The 12,095-nt window shown below is 41.3% G+C and overlaps 1 long non-coding RNA gene across 1 annotated transcript; it reads right to left on the reverse strand.

Annotated features, from left to right (window-relative positions):
• Positions 1-254: 254 nt before the first annotated feature.
• Positions 255-9,970, reverse strand: LOC115619042. Its single transcript, XR_003994894.1, has 3 exons — positions 9,897-9,970; positions 7,557-7,559; positions 255-264 (listed from the first exon to the last, which is right to left on the reverse strand). It is a non-coding gene; the product is annotated as an uncharacterized LOC115619042 (long non-coding RNA).
• Positions 9,971-12,095: the final 2,125 nt, after the last annotated feature.

The raw sequence follows: 12,095 nt of genomic DNA on the forward strand, positions 1-12,095 counted from the left end.
CCCATATACTCTTTGAGTGAGTGTTGTCGAGTCCATATATATCTTGTGGGGATATCAAATGAGTTAAGCGTTTCATCATAATCCAAAGCCTAACATATAAAGCAATTGTCAAAGCAAAACATAATATAGTGAGCATTAGCAAGATCACAACAGGGTGGAGCATCCTGTTGAGAATCCCTGTGGCAGTTGGTGACCATCCAAAAAGAGTGTTCCACCATTCATTTCTTCCGTCTTTCTTGACTCTTTCTAGCACTTGATGGACTTCTTCTGCATCATGGTGGATGGTAATTAGAGTCTTTTGTCCGCTTTCTTTGGCCTGGATCAACAACTGCTTCCAGCCATCATGGTGTAGCAGCTTTTTCACTAACTTAAGGTTCATTCCGATAGGAGCGTTTAGTAGATCATTAGTCAGTGTATAGTCAGATTGCAGCAATTGACAGGAGCTGAATAATTAAAATCGCATCCAATAATGTTAGTAAAGTTACAAACACAAAGGTTTGAGTGGTTATTTATTTCTATAAGAATGTTGTCTATCAGTACGGAATTACAAAGAGTTCTCATACAAGCACATCCTTTTCCAACATATATAAGCACAGATTTTTGAATTTCATTGGGATGTATTTCAAAATGACAAACATTTTGTTCAGTGTCAAGACAAATGTCTTGCGCTTTAATGGTATTGCTCTCACAAATAAATCCTTGTTGGCTTCGTATTGTGCATGCATCAACATCGACAGTTTGCCATTTATTTTCGTATTGTGCCCATACTCTGTGTTCTATTGGATATAGTCCCGTGGTGATTCAACCCCAGCGCAATGATTGGGTATATAGTGTATACCGAAGCATTGCGTATCGTTAAGACAAAAGCAGTGACTTTACTCTCAGTGGGATCGTAAGTGAAGTTAACCAGGTACCACCAAGACTGAAATTTCCTCTCAAATTCAATTGCATTATCCCATATTATTTTCCAAATTTCAGTGGGCAAGGTGCCTTCTTCACCTTCCCTTATAATTGCAGCTGTCATTGATTGCATCCACAGTTGGGCTTGGATACAACTGAGGGCTAGAGAAACATTGTCTTGGGCTACACCAAGTGCATTTATGATCAGTTGGTGGTCTTTTTCACTCGTTTCTTCCCATTGAGGTAATATATTCGATAAAAGCCATTGGTGATTTCCCAAAGCTAGAAGAGAGGACTGCAAAGGGTATTTCAATTTGTTTAGATCACTGGTCGTTGTGACTAGTTTATTGGCAAGTACTTCAGCGTCTATGCTATTTAAGACTCCTAGTCCAGTTCCTAAGATACCAGTCACATCTCTCTTTGGTTGTCTTGAGGGGGTGAGGTTTCGTCCATTTAACCATGCTGACCACCCTGCATGAGATGTACCCAGGAATGGTGAGCAGGTGGGTTTGATTACAGAGATGTTAATCTGCATTGATAGTTCCACTTGCTTGAGGGAATATGATGGGTTAAACAATATTTGTTGTTGACCAGTATTTTTGATGACATAAGGACCGATATTGAAAATGTAAGGAGTTAGACTAATAAGAGGCCAAGTAAATATACTCTCAAAAATTGGTTGGGGTGTGGGTTCCATGTCTTCTACATTTGGCGCAGAGGCTGTTGTCATGGTGTTAATCTTGAATTTAAAGGATAACCCTATGCTGTTTTGTGCCCAGAGGCAGACCACAAAGACTGGTTGGACCAAAGTAAAATTGGACCAACAGTCCCATCGTTCCTCAGCACAGGTTTTTATTTGTTTCTCCTCAGTTTTTATTTCAGTTATGGAGATTTGAGTTACTCGTTGGTGAGTGGATCTATTGATAATCCTGCATCCTACCTTTATTTGTTCTCCCACTGCCCCCAGCAACTGTGGAAGTCTGTTTGTGCTATCCCAGCCCCACTCATTTCCCAAGTACACCTCCGTCCCGTGCATCACCACCGTTGACAGATTTAAGCCTTTGTTAGAATTTAATCCCATGCTCCCTGTGTATTTTATGTGAGCTTGAGACCAGGGCCATTGCAGGTCTATAGCAAGAAGGACCTGCATTGTTAAGATAAGACATAATGTCGTTGATACAATTCGTTGATTCATTATCTTAAAACCTGGGTTTGCAAACAATCATGTACAACAGAAATAATATTACGGCTAAGATGAGTGGCAAGATTCCCTGGATGCACTCAAGGTTAGCATAGGCCAATCCGTCCGTCCACGTGCAGTTCATCTAGGGTTCCTATGAACACAAAAAGGGAAGAGAAACATGCTCGGTCTTATTTGACCGATGGGGTTAAAAAGAAGGTGAGATCCACTGGGTGCTAATCCGGTGTATCTTTCCTGAACAGTCTTTGGCTTCCCATGCATAGGGATTTTTGGGTGTAACTAGTACCATTGGTACTGTTCCAATCTGGGGCATCTTCACCAGTACCAGTTGTCCGGTGTGAAGTCCCGTAAGGTGTTCCTCTGGCTTGGTATGAGCCTTTGGGGAGATTACATTAGCAGATGCACAAAAAGCTTTCATTTTGGGACAGCCATCTCCACTCCATCTGTTATTTAATTGATAGATGGCATCATTCAATCGCAAATGCCACCCAGATTCATGAGTTTTTGCAAAACGCTTAACCAATCCATTGGTGCATTCCACAATGCCATTAGCCTGAGGATAGTAGGGGGTGTGGAATACCCACCGAATCCCTTCTTCTTTGGCCCAGTCTTGTACTATTGTGGCTGTAAAATGTGACCCGTTGTCACTTTGGATTTCCTCTGGAAGGGGAAGTGTGCTAAACCACTCCTTAAGGCCCTTTACTGTGTTTTCTCCTGTGGCTGATGTAAAGTCAGTGGCCACAGTGAGTCCAGAGATGATTTCTACTCCCACCAAGACATATTTCTTTCCACCTGATGGTCTCAATGGTCCAATATAGTCAATTCACCAGGAATGCCACAATGTTTTCCTGTCCCGAATATGTAAAGGAGGGGCTTTACTTGGATGGTCTTTATTGAGTTGTAAGCAACATTGTGAGCAGGCAGTCACTACCTGTTCACACAGCTTAACCGATACAGGCCATCCTCGGGCTAAACCTTCCCGATATAAATCAGCCCGTCTGGTATGGCCACGTTTAACATGTAACCATTCGAGTAAGCATTCCCATTTCTGATCATCATTTGAAATATTAATTTGCCTCAGTCGCGTGAGGCTGTCTACTTGCTGGTTAAATTGAGCAGTGATTGAGTTTGAACGGTCATGTCCTTTTACCCAACCAATATGTAGTACTTTTTGTTCCCCTATCTCCAACAGTTGTTTCCAGCTATCGGTTTCCCAAACTGGGACCCTGTTCACCTGCCAGTCATTTGCTGCCCAATGACCCACCCATTCGGTGGCTCCTTTGAAAACAGCATATGAATCGGTGTAAATGTGACTAGCCCCATGTTGTGCAGCTAGCAGGACTGCTCTAAGCTCCCCCACTTGTGCACTTCCTTCACCTGTTTCAGTTATTCTTTCCCCTGTTGCTACCTCCAGTGCTACAGCTTTGTATTTCCACTTATTATTCTCTCGATAAGATGAGGCATCTGTAAACCACACTCCAATAAGATCACTGCCTTCCTTCAGAGAGGGTGCTTCTCGAATCGGAGATGGTTTATTCGGTGGAGATTGGAATAACAGAGTGCCATCTATGTCCTTTTGCAGTTTGGATACTTTAACGTTGCCTTCAGAGATTGGCATAATTTCATTAATGCCCTCTAAATAAGCATACCACTTACGAACTGTAGGTTTTTGGGCAATGCCAGCTGGTGGTGCCGTTCCTTTACGGACCACATCTAGGAGGCGAAAAGGCCTCCGAATGATTACACTCTGTTCTCTTCTTATTTGTTCTGCTCGTTTCACCGCTCGCACTAGGGATAGTAGGCCTTTCTCAAGATCCAAATACCTCCTTTCGGTATCATTGAAAGAGTGAGAGCTAAACTCCAGTGGTCTTTCTGGTCCTTCTGGCCCCTTTTGCCATAAGTTGCAGTGAGAGCCATGTTCGCTGAACCCCCATTCTACATGGATAGGGTCAGTTGGGTGGATAGGACCAAGCTGTTGGAAGAATCTTAGCTCTTTTATTAGTAATTCCAGTGCATTGGTGTGTTGTTCAGTCCATTCCCACTCTTTTCCCTTTTTGAGCAAACTATAAAGGGGACGGGCAATAATGGAGAAGCCAGGAATATGTTTACGCCAGTAACCTAGAGCTCCCAAAACTTGCTGTAATTCCTTTACACTGGATGGATTTTGTCCATGTTCTAGGTTTTCTAGGGTGTCCTGAGGGATAGAAGCAGCTCCTTTAACCCACCAGACGCCCAGAAATTTGACCTCTTGTGCAGGTCCCTGACACTTTGAGTCTGGGATTTCTAAGCCCAGTTCGAGTAATGTTCCCCGAATGTTTTCCGTTGTGTCTTTTACACTTTCTTGGTTTTCTCCCGCTATTAGGATGTCATCAATGTATTGGTATACAGTGTTGCCAGGTGGAACAGGAATTTCTGCTAAGACTTTAGCCAAAGCATTGTGAGCAATGGTGGGGGAATGTTTATATCCTTGTGGAAGTCGGTTCAAAGTATATTGGATCCCTTTCCACGTGAATGCAAATTGCGCTTTGTCCTGCTCGAGGAGGGGAATCATGAAAAACATATCTTTAACATCTAAGGCAGCCATCCAAGAATGGGCAGCTCCCTGTATCATTGTCACAATTTCAGCAATATTTGGAACTGCCGCAGTTAGGGGTGCAGTATTGGCATTTAACTGTCGGTAATCTACTGTGAAACGCCACTGCCCGGTGGGTTTCTTGACTGGCCACACCGGTGAATTATAGGGTGAGTGAGTTCTTTTAATGATGCCTCTTTTCTCCAACTCTGTCACCACCCTGTCAACCCCTGTAAGTGCTGCTGCAGGCAATGGGTATTGCCTGACATTGGTAACTTTAGATGCAGGTAAGGGTATGGATGTTTCTAGCAGACTTAACCTCATTGTGCCTGATTCCTTTTCATGTCCTGCAAAACTCCACATAGTTCCATCTGGGAGTTTCCACGTTTGTCCACACAGTATGTCAAATCCTAGAAGGTTGGTATATGCAGCACCCACTAATACTTCTGCCCGGGTCAGTCTCTGTTCCTCTGGCAGCCAGAAGGTTATTTTTGCAGTGGGGCATTCCTTTATCACGCCATCAATTCCTGTGAATTTAACTCGGCGTCGGGTAGGTTTTATACCCAGAGTTTGTGCCGTCTCATTAGTGATCACTGACATTTGGGCTCCAGTATCAATAAGAAAGTTTACTAATATTTTTCGGGGTCCGACCGGAATGGCAATAATAGGTTCAGAGTTTTTATTAGAGAGCCATTGTACTGCTAACACCCGCCGGGCAGGATGGCTCACTGCCCTCCCCGGGGATGTGAGTTTTTTTGCTGGGATTCTGACAGGTCGATCAGGTTGCATTCTGGTGCAGAGGGCACGCCTTCCTCATGGGTCGGGGATTCTCCAGTTAAACACTTTCCCCCTACCAGGTTATTCTTTTTAGATAGAGATCGGACCAATATACGGAGATCCTCTGTAGAGAAACCATGTAGGAATTGTCGAGGCATACCCAGACTTAGGGCCTTACACCACAATTCATTCCGTTCCTTGTTAGGTTTAAACCTCCCATCAGATTTAGAGTTTTGGGTAGAAAAACGATCAGATTTAAAATTTTGAGTATAAGTTTGGTCAGATTTAGAATTTTGAGTGTAGACTTGGCGAACCCTTCGGGTGTGATCGGGGGTTTTTTCTCTGAATGAACCGACCCAGCCCATTTGGCGTCCGTATTTGTCTACTTCTTGTACAAATTCATTCCAGGTTAGTGCATAAGCCTGTTGGCCTCGCCTACGACCTTGACCTCGTATGCGGTCCTGAATATTGACTACAAATGTTTTAAGGCAATTAGGAAAACCCCGAATGAGAGGATTTAATCGATCCGGATCAATAGGTGCTGACATCGGGGATTTCCGCAGCTCATCTCTATTATACATTGCTTGTATGCAAGCTGCTTTCTGTACAGCCTCAGTTAGATCAGTGTAGCTTGTGGTTTGGATCGATAGTGGTTCCCCTCTCTCCCGTGGGTCCATACCACCTGCCCAGTATGCAACTCGAGCAGTTAGGGAATAGTGATGATCCCCTGGCAAGGTAGTTAAAAATACTCCAGGCCCCCAAAAACCTCCTGCTTCTTCCTCATTTAACATGACCATATCTCCTCCCTGCAGGGAGACTCGCCACAGATACTCCGTCTCAGACTCTCCTGCCCGTCTTGAGTATTTTTCCTTTAATTTCAGTAATTCTGTTGGTGACCATGGAGTGGTACGCACAATAGTGTGGACCTTCTCATCACTATCAACAGCAGTTTCAGTTTTAATCAGAGGTCGTAAGGGAATCGATTGAAAAGCAAGGGTCCCTTCCACCTCATCATCATCACTGTCAGACCAGAAATCTTCTGTCTGAGCTGGGCAATGCATTAACCTACAAATCTGCTGGACCGGAGCAGAAGGTTGCATTTTATCCAACAGCCCATTCACCTTTTCCAGTAGTAATTTAAGTTGATAAGTTTGATTCATTAGTCGATCAACTCGGGATCCTAAGATCTTATTTTCAACCCCAAATCGATCAGCTTGTGATATAAGTTCATCATTTCGAGCTTCTAGTTTTTCATTTTTGCTCGCAAGCTGATCATTTTGAGTTTTTAATTTTTCATTTTCACTTGCGAGTTGATTATTTTGAGTTTCTAATTTTTCATTTTCGCTCACAAGTTCATCATTTCGAGCTCCTAGTTTTTCTCCTGTCTCCTTATGAAAAGACTTCAGCACCTCATTTTCTGATTTCAGAGCTGTATATTCTACAGCAGAAATCAGATAATGAGCAGGGGCATTTTTAGCTTCTTCTTGTGCACAAGATAAACAGGCACCTAACACTGCACAAATAACATTTTTGGCTTTTCCCACTCTGATCTTTTGTAAAGCCTGACATTGTTCAATACATTCTACCACTTTCTTTTCATCTTTCCAAAATTTTTGGGCCCACTCCTTCCCAGCCAGGGAAGGGGCATAATCATATTTTTGCAGCAGTTTATCCATGGCAATCCTGCCAACTACGCCAATTTTCTGTTGCGTGAAAGGGTAAAATAATTTGTCAGAAAATAAACCCCCTTGCTTTCCAGCTGGTCCTCAGAAATTAGAGGGGCTGGGTGTGGCTAGGCTTAGATTCTGAGTGATGCCCAATTTGCCACTATCAGTCCGGTTGCATTCAATATATTGAATAATCACGATTCCGGATGCACTAATAGTGCACTGCACCTTCAGTCTAATCGTGCTCACGAACTAGCACGGCCACACTGAGGGAGCTGGTCGCGTTCAATGAGAGATTTACCATTAGCTACTTAAACAGTGCAGTTTATTAAAGCAACAGGTACAGGTTCTTGTGGATTGCCGGTGATAAATACACTGTCTGCAAAAGCACGTGCAAATAATAAGGTATACAAACGCGCGACAAAGTTATGAATAATACAGCCTGGCTTTAAAGTATAAAAGTAAAAAGTAACTCTATATAGAGATTCCTAATTTTCCCGGGGAAGCACTGGATACAGTGCAAGTCTTACCCAAAGGCGTCCCTATGGGGGGGAAGAAAGGTCCAGCCCGTCGACCAGTCCCAGGAGTCGAGAGTAGTCAGCTAATGGGGTCTTCCTCAGCTCGTCCACGATGATGTCTTCCCTAAAGCCCCTCACTTTTTGGGTCATTTTATACTATTTTTCACTTTCAAGGTGGAGCTTGAGTGACTCTAGTCATACATACCTTTATTGTTATTGGTGTAAATTTTCCTCGCTTCGCTTTTAAAGGTATATGCCACAAAAAATTCAAAGAGCATGCTCAAAGAGGGGTGGTCTCACTTTGGAGGCAGGTATCATTGGAGGTGGAGGTGTGTTTTCGTATTAAAATGCATTATAATGAAGCAAAGTTCACACAAAAGACAGCATTTTGTCAAAAGATGACAGACCGTTGGCTCAGGGCAGCAAGTATGCAGCTTATCAGTTTTAAGTACCACCTAGTTCCCATCTCTGCTGGTGTTATGACAGAGTTTAGCCGCAGAATCTCTACTCTGCTCCATCCTCTGTCAAGCAATGTTGTCACGGGAACCGCTGTGGAATGAATTCCTGGCATACCACGTGCAGCTGCATCTTACCCTGAAAGTCCGTTTTTCCTTTATGTGTGAGCAATGCTACATTTTTTTAATATAAGTTTAATTTCTAAATCATATTCAGTAATTATCCCACACTAGGGAGTAAGTTAAACAGGGGAACGTTTTAACATCTACCCATGTATAGGAGAGGTAGTTTGGTTCTCTGTTGGAGAAACTAAAATGAAGGACTATTTATGAAGTACTTGAAGCTTTGAACGTAATCAACTGTAATAAAAAGATAGAGACAAAAATAAATTCTTTTTGTTGAAACCACTTATGTTATACTGCTTTTTAATAACCCTCATAATGGCCAAATTAGAAAGACCCCAACTTAACTCATTCATCCCACATAAAAGAAAAATTGCTTTTTCTTCTTAGCTTTGTTTTACAAGCTACATTATTTCCAGATGATGCTTGAGGGGCCTAGGAGTTTCAAGAATTAGATGCTTAAATAGACAGCTGCTCTTCTTGTACTGAAACTAGAGATTTTCCAGCAAGCCATGCAATTAAATTACAAAATTGTTGCCTGTTTGTGGGTACTGGTTCAGCAAACTGATGAGTACTGTATGCATCCATGTGTTCAGAACATACTAATTTGCCCCATGACTACAGTACTCCCCCAAAGGCTCACTGGGAATTGTTTTCAATCATTTTTAGGTATTTTAACATACTGTGTATGCCAAAGCCCTGTTCTTAAAACTCATGTTTTAAAAGAAAAAAATAAAATAACTTTGCAATAATGCCCTGAAATAGTTAGACTATCCAGTCAGAAGAGATGTTTTATTATATACACAAGATTTTAGAATGTGATGCACAATAGTTATAGAATTTATTTTTTTAACATCTCGGCTAAGCAACAGCAGAATTTGAATTTAAAATATTCTAGAGAATAAATGATGTGAAGAACATCATATGTTCATGTTAAATTCTTGAAAGTCAAACTGTAACAGAAGGAATGGTACACATGCAATTCTAGTTCATAACTACATGTTTGCTAAAATACAATTTTTAAGTGCAGCACCTTATGCAATATATTGCAATATATCCTTAAGCATCTTATGTATTATTGATTTAAATAACGTACTTGCTTAGTACAGGAAGAATCCAAGTATATGACAGAAGCTTTGGGTATTTGGAGGCTAACTATTTGCATTTTATTAGTATATATTATTTTCAAATTTGTTTTACCTGAAGTCAAGGAATAAAGCATTACTTAGCTTTATAAATAATCTGTGAAATCAGAGGTCCATATACATACAGAGAAATAAACATTTTTTTCATGCATTTTGAAAAAAAGCATGGCAATGACACTCATAGAGGCTGGTATAATCTGATATATAAAGAGAATGCAACTTGACTGCAATGGTGGAAGGAGAGATGGTTCTATGTAAGATATAAGCAGAAGCCAAGGACAAAGGCCACCAGCTAGTGCTCAGCAGCTTCAAGCAACTTGTTATTCTCCCAAGTAACAAGTGATAGGACAAGAGGAAATGGCCTCAAAGCTATGCCAGAAGAGGTTTAGATTGGGTATTAAGAAAAAATTCTTCACAGAGAGCCTAATCAGGTATTGGAACAGGCTTCCCAGGGAAGTGGTGTAATCACCGTCCCTGGAAGTGTTCAAAAGCCATGTAGATGAGGCCTTCAGTGATATGGTTTAGTGGTAGTCTTGACAGTCCTGAGGTAATGATTGGACCTGATGATCTTAAAGGTCTTTTCCAACCTAGTTGATTCTATGATTCTATGAAGGAGTCAGATACTTCTGTAAAGCTGCTGGATTCCTCAAACCTGGGTTTCAACTCATAGATAACCTACTTTCCCCCCTCCCCATCTTGGTATAGGTCATATGTTTTAAGGCTTTCTGTGCTTAAAAACATTCTCTGGCTTCTTTTTGGATCATGACAGGACTCTTATCAGGCTTACCAAGGATGACTGTGTTGGTCCTTAGAGGGTAAAAAGGCTGCCTTGACAAATAAGCACCAACAAAATTCCAACAACTGGAGTTGGTTACACCTGTTGATGGGACAAGCAGCAGTGGCAGACTTCCTGTTCACCAGACTTAGTTACAAAATATTAAAGCCAGTTTAATGGCAAAATACTACCTCAGTGTTATATTCTAAATAGCCTCTGTTTCTTGGAGCTGGAGGACAACTTCAGTTCTCAGTAGCATGTGTGTGGAAAGCTTTCCTGCCTCAAGAAATGATGCTCAGCATTTGAAGAAGTCGTCTTTTTTTTTTTTTTACTTAAAATATATATCATTGATATTGTATCTTTTATAGACTGTAGGAGTAGATTCCTCGGAGTATCAATGCTTGTCCCATCCTTGCAAGTCAAGAGCATCAGGAAAAGGCTTTTCCAACACTTGTCACTGCCACAAGGAATTAGTTTTGCTTCTCAAGCCCAAATCTTACCTCTAGAGAGAGCCAACTTAATAAATTCCACCACTTCCCAACACCTCTTCAGTTAGATATTTCTTTGAACAGATTAACAGCTTCCTTTTAAGGACAATCCTCACCACACTTAAGACATCTAATTAACCGGCATGAGAGCCCTTGAGTAGGTTGTACCATCCTCAAGGTTCAGCCAAAGCCTGCCAGCACAAGGAATGGGCTTGAGATGGCATGGCCAAAACTAGAGTCAGTACTGCAGCTGCCCAGCTCCTGGTCTCACCAGGACATTATCACGGGGCGATGATAATCGCAACTGGACTGATATGGCAAGAACATTAGATGAGATAGATTGCAAGACCTTCGTGGTGGTTACGAGGGTTGAGAACATTTGGTGTTTTCAGGATAACACAATATATTTGACATCATGAAATCTGGAATCTTATTTTTACCTTCAGGTTATCCAACACAGCCATGATAATATGTGTCATTCCTGGGACCAAATGCCAACCTCCCACTAATTCACAGCTATTAGTCAAAACCTGTAGTACATTACCTGTTAAAAAGGGAAGAAGCAACACAGAAATAAGATATACTAGTAGTCTTTCTACCTTTTTTCCTCCCATAATCTGCTGTTGTGTTCACAGACTGAAATGGTAGCACTACTTTCCAAATCACTGGTATTTTTGAAGGCTCAGATTTCAGAGACACTATCATCAGCACCATCTAGTGCTGTGGAGACAGAATAATAGGTTAAAACCAACCTGGTGATGCTTGGGGTGTGTGTGTGCAGCAAGAACAGGTTAAATCTGGTGTCTGTTTGCTTCAGAAGATACAGATAATTTCACAAACGGGAAGAAATTGGAGTTAAAAGTATTTCCAACTAGTAGATTCTTCTCTAAAATACATAAAGCATTTCGACTATAAAGGAAATTTAAACAAAGGCATGGGATAAGGATTTTGAAAGGTGCATTTATTCAATACATGTGAAGATGAAAATGCACATCCATTTGTATTCCACATGGAATTGGAATAGCAAAAAGCAAATTTATTTTCTCCAACAGAAATGCAGAGAACCGAGAAAAAGAAAGGGAAAGGACAGAAGACTATTTCTTTATATCCTATTTTTGCTTCCTTAAATATTTTCCTGCTGCCCAGAACACGAATATTTAGGTTAAAAAAACTCAACATGATTCTCTTCATAAATTGGTTATCCTTCTCAAAGAACCATCTGTTGGAGGAGCATGAGGGCAGGAACATGTAGGTAGGAATTTTTCATACTAAGAATAAAACCATACAGAACTGCACCCAGAGCAAACTCAAAGAGCTCCACAGAAACACTACAAATAAACAAAAAAATAAGGCCAGATACTCTGATTAAGTGATGAATTTGAAGCTCCAAAGTAGCATTGCCTCCTGAAATGGTGTAAAACTTCACCAGTAAGTAATTAACTTCTTATTCTGCCTCTATCTCCACCTCGGAAAA

This window comes from Strigops habroptila, chromosome W, assembly GCF_004027225.2.
Source record: "Strigops habroptila isolate Jane chromosome W, bStrHab1.2.pri, whole genome shotgun sequence".
Taxonomy (NCBI): domain Eukaryota; kingdom Metazoa; phylum Chordata; class Aves; order Psittaciformes; family Psittacidae; genus Strigops; species Strigops habroptila.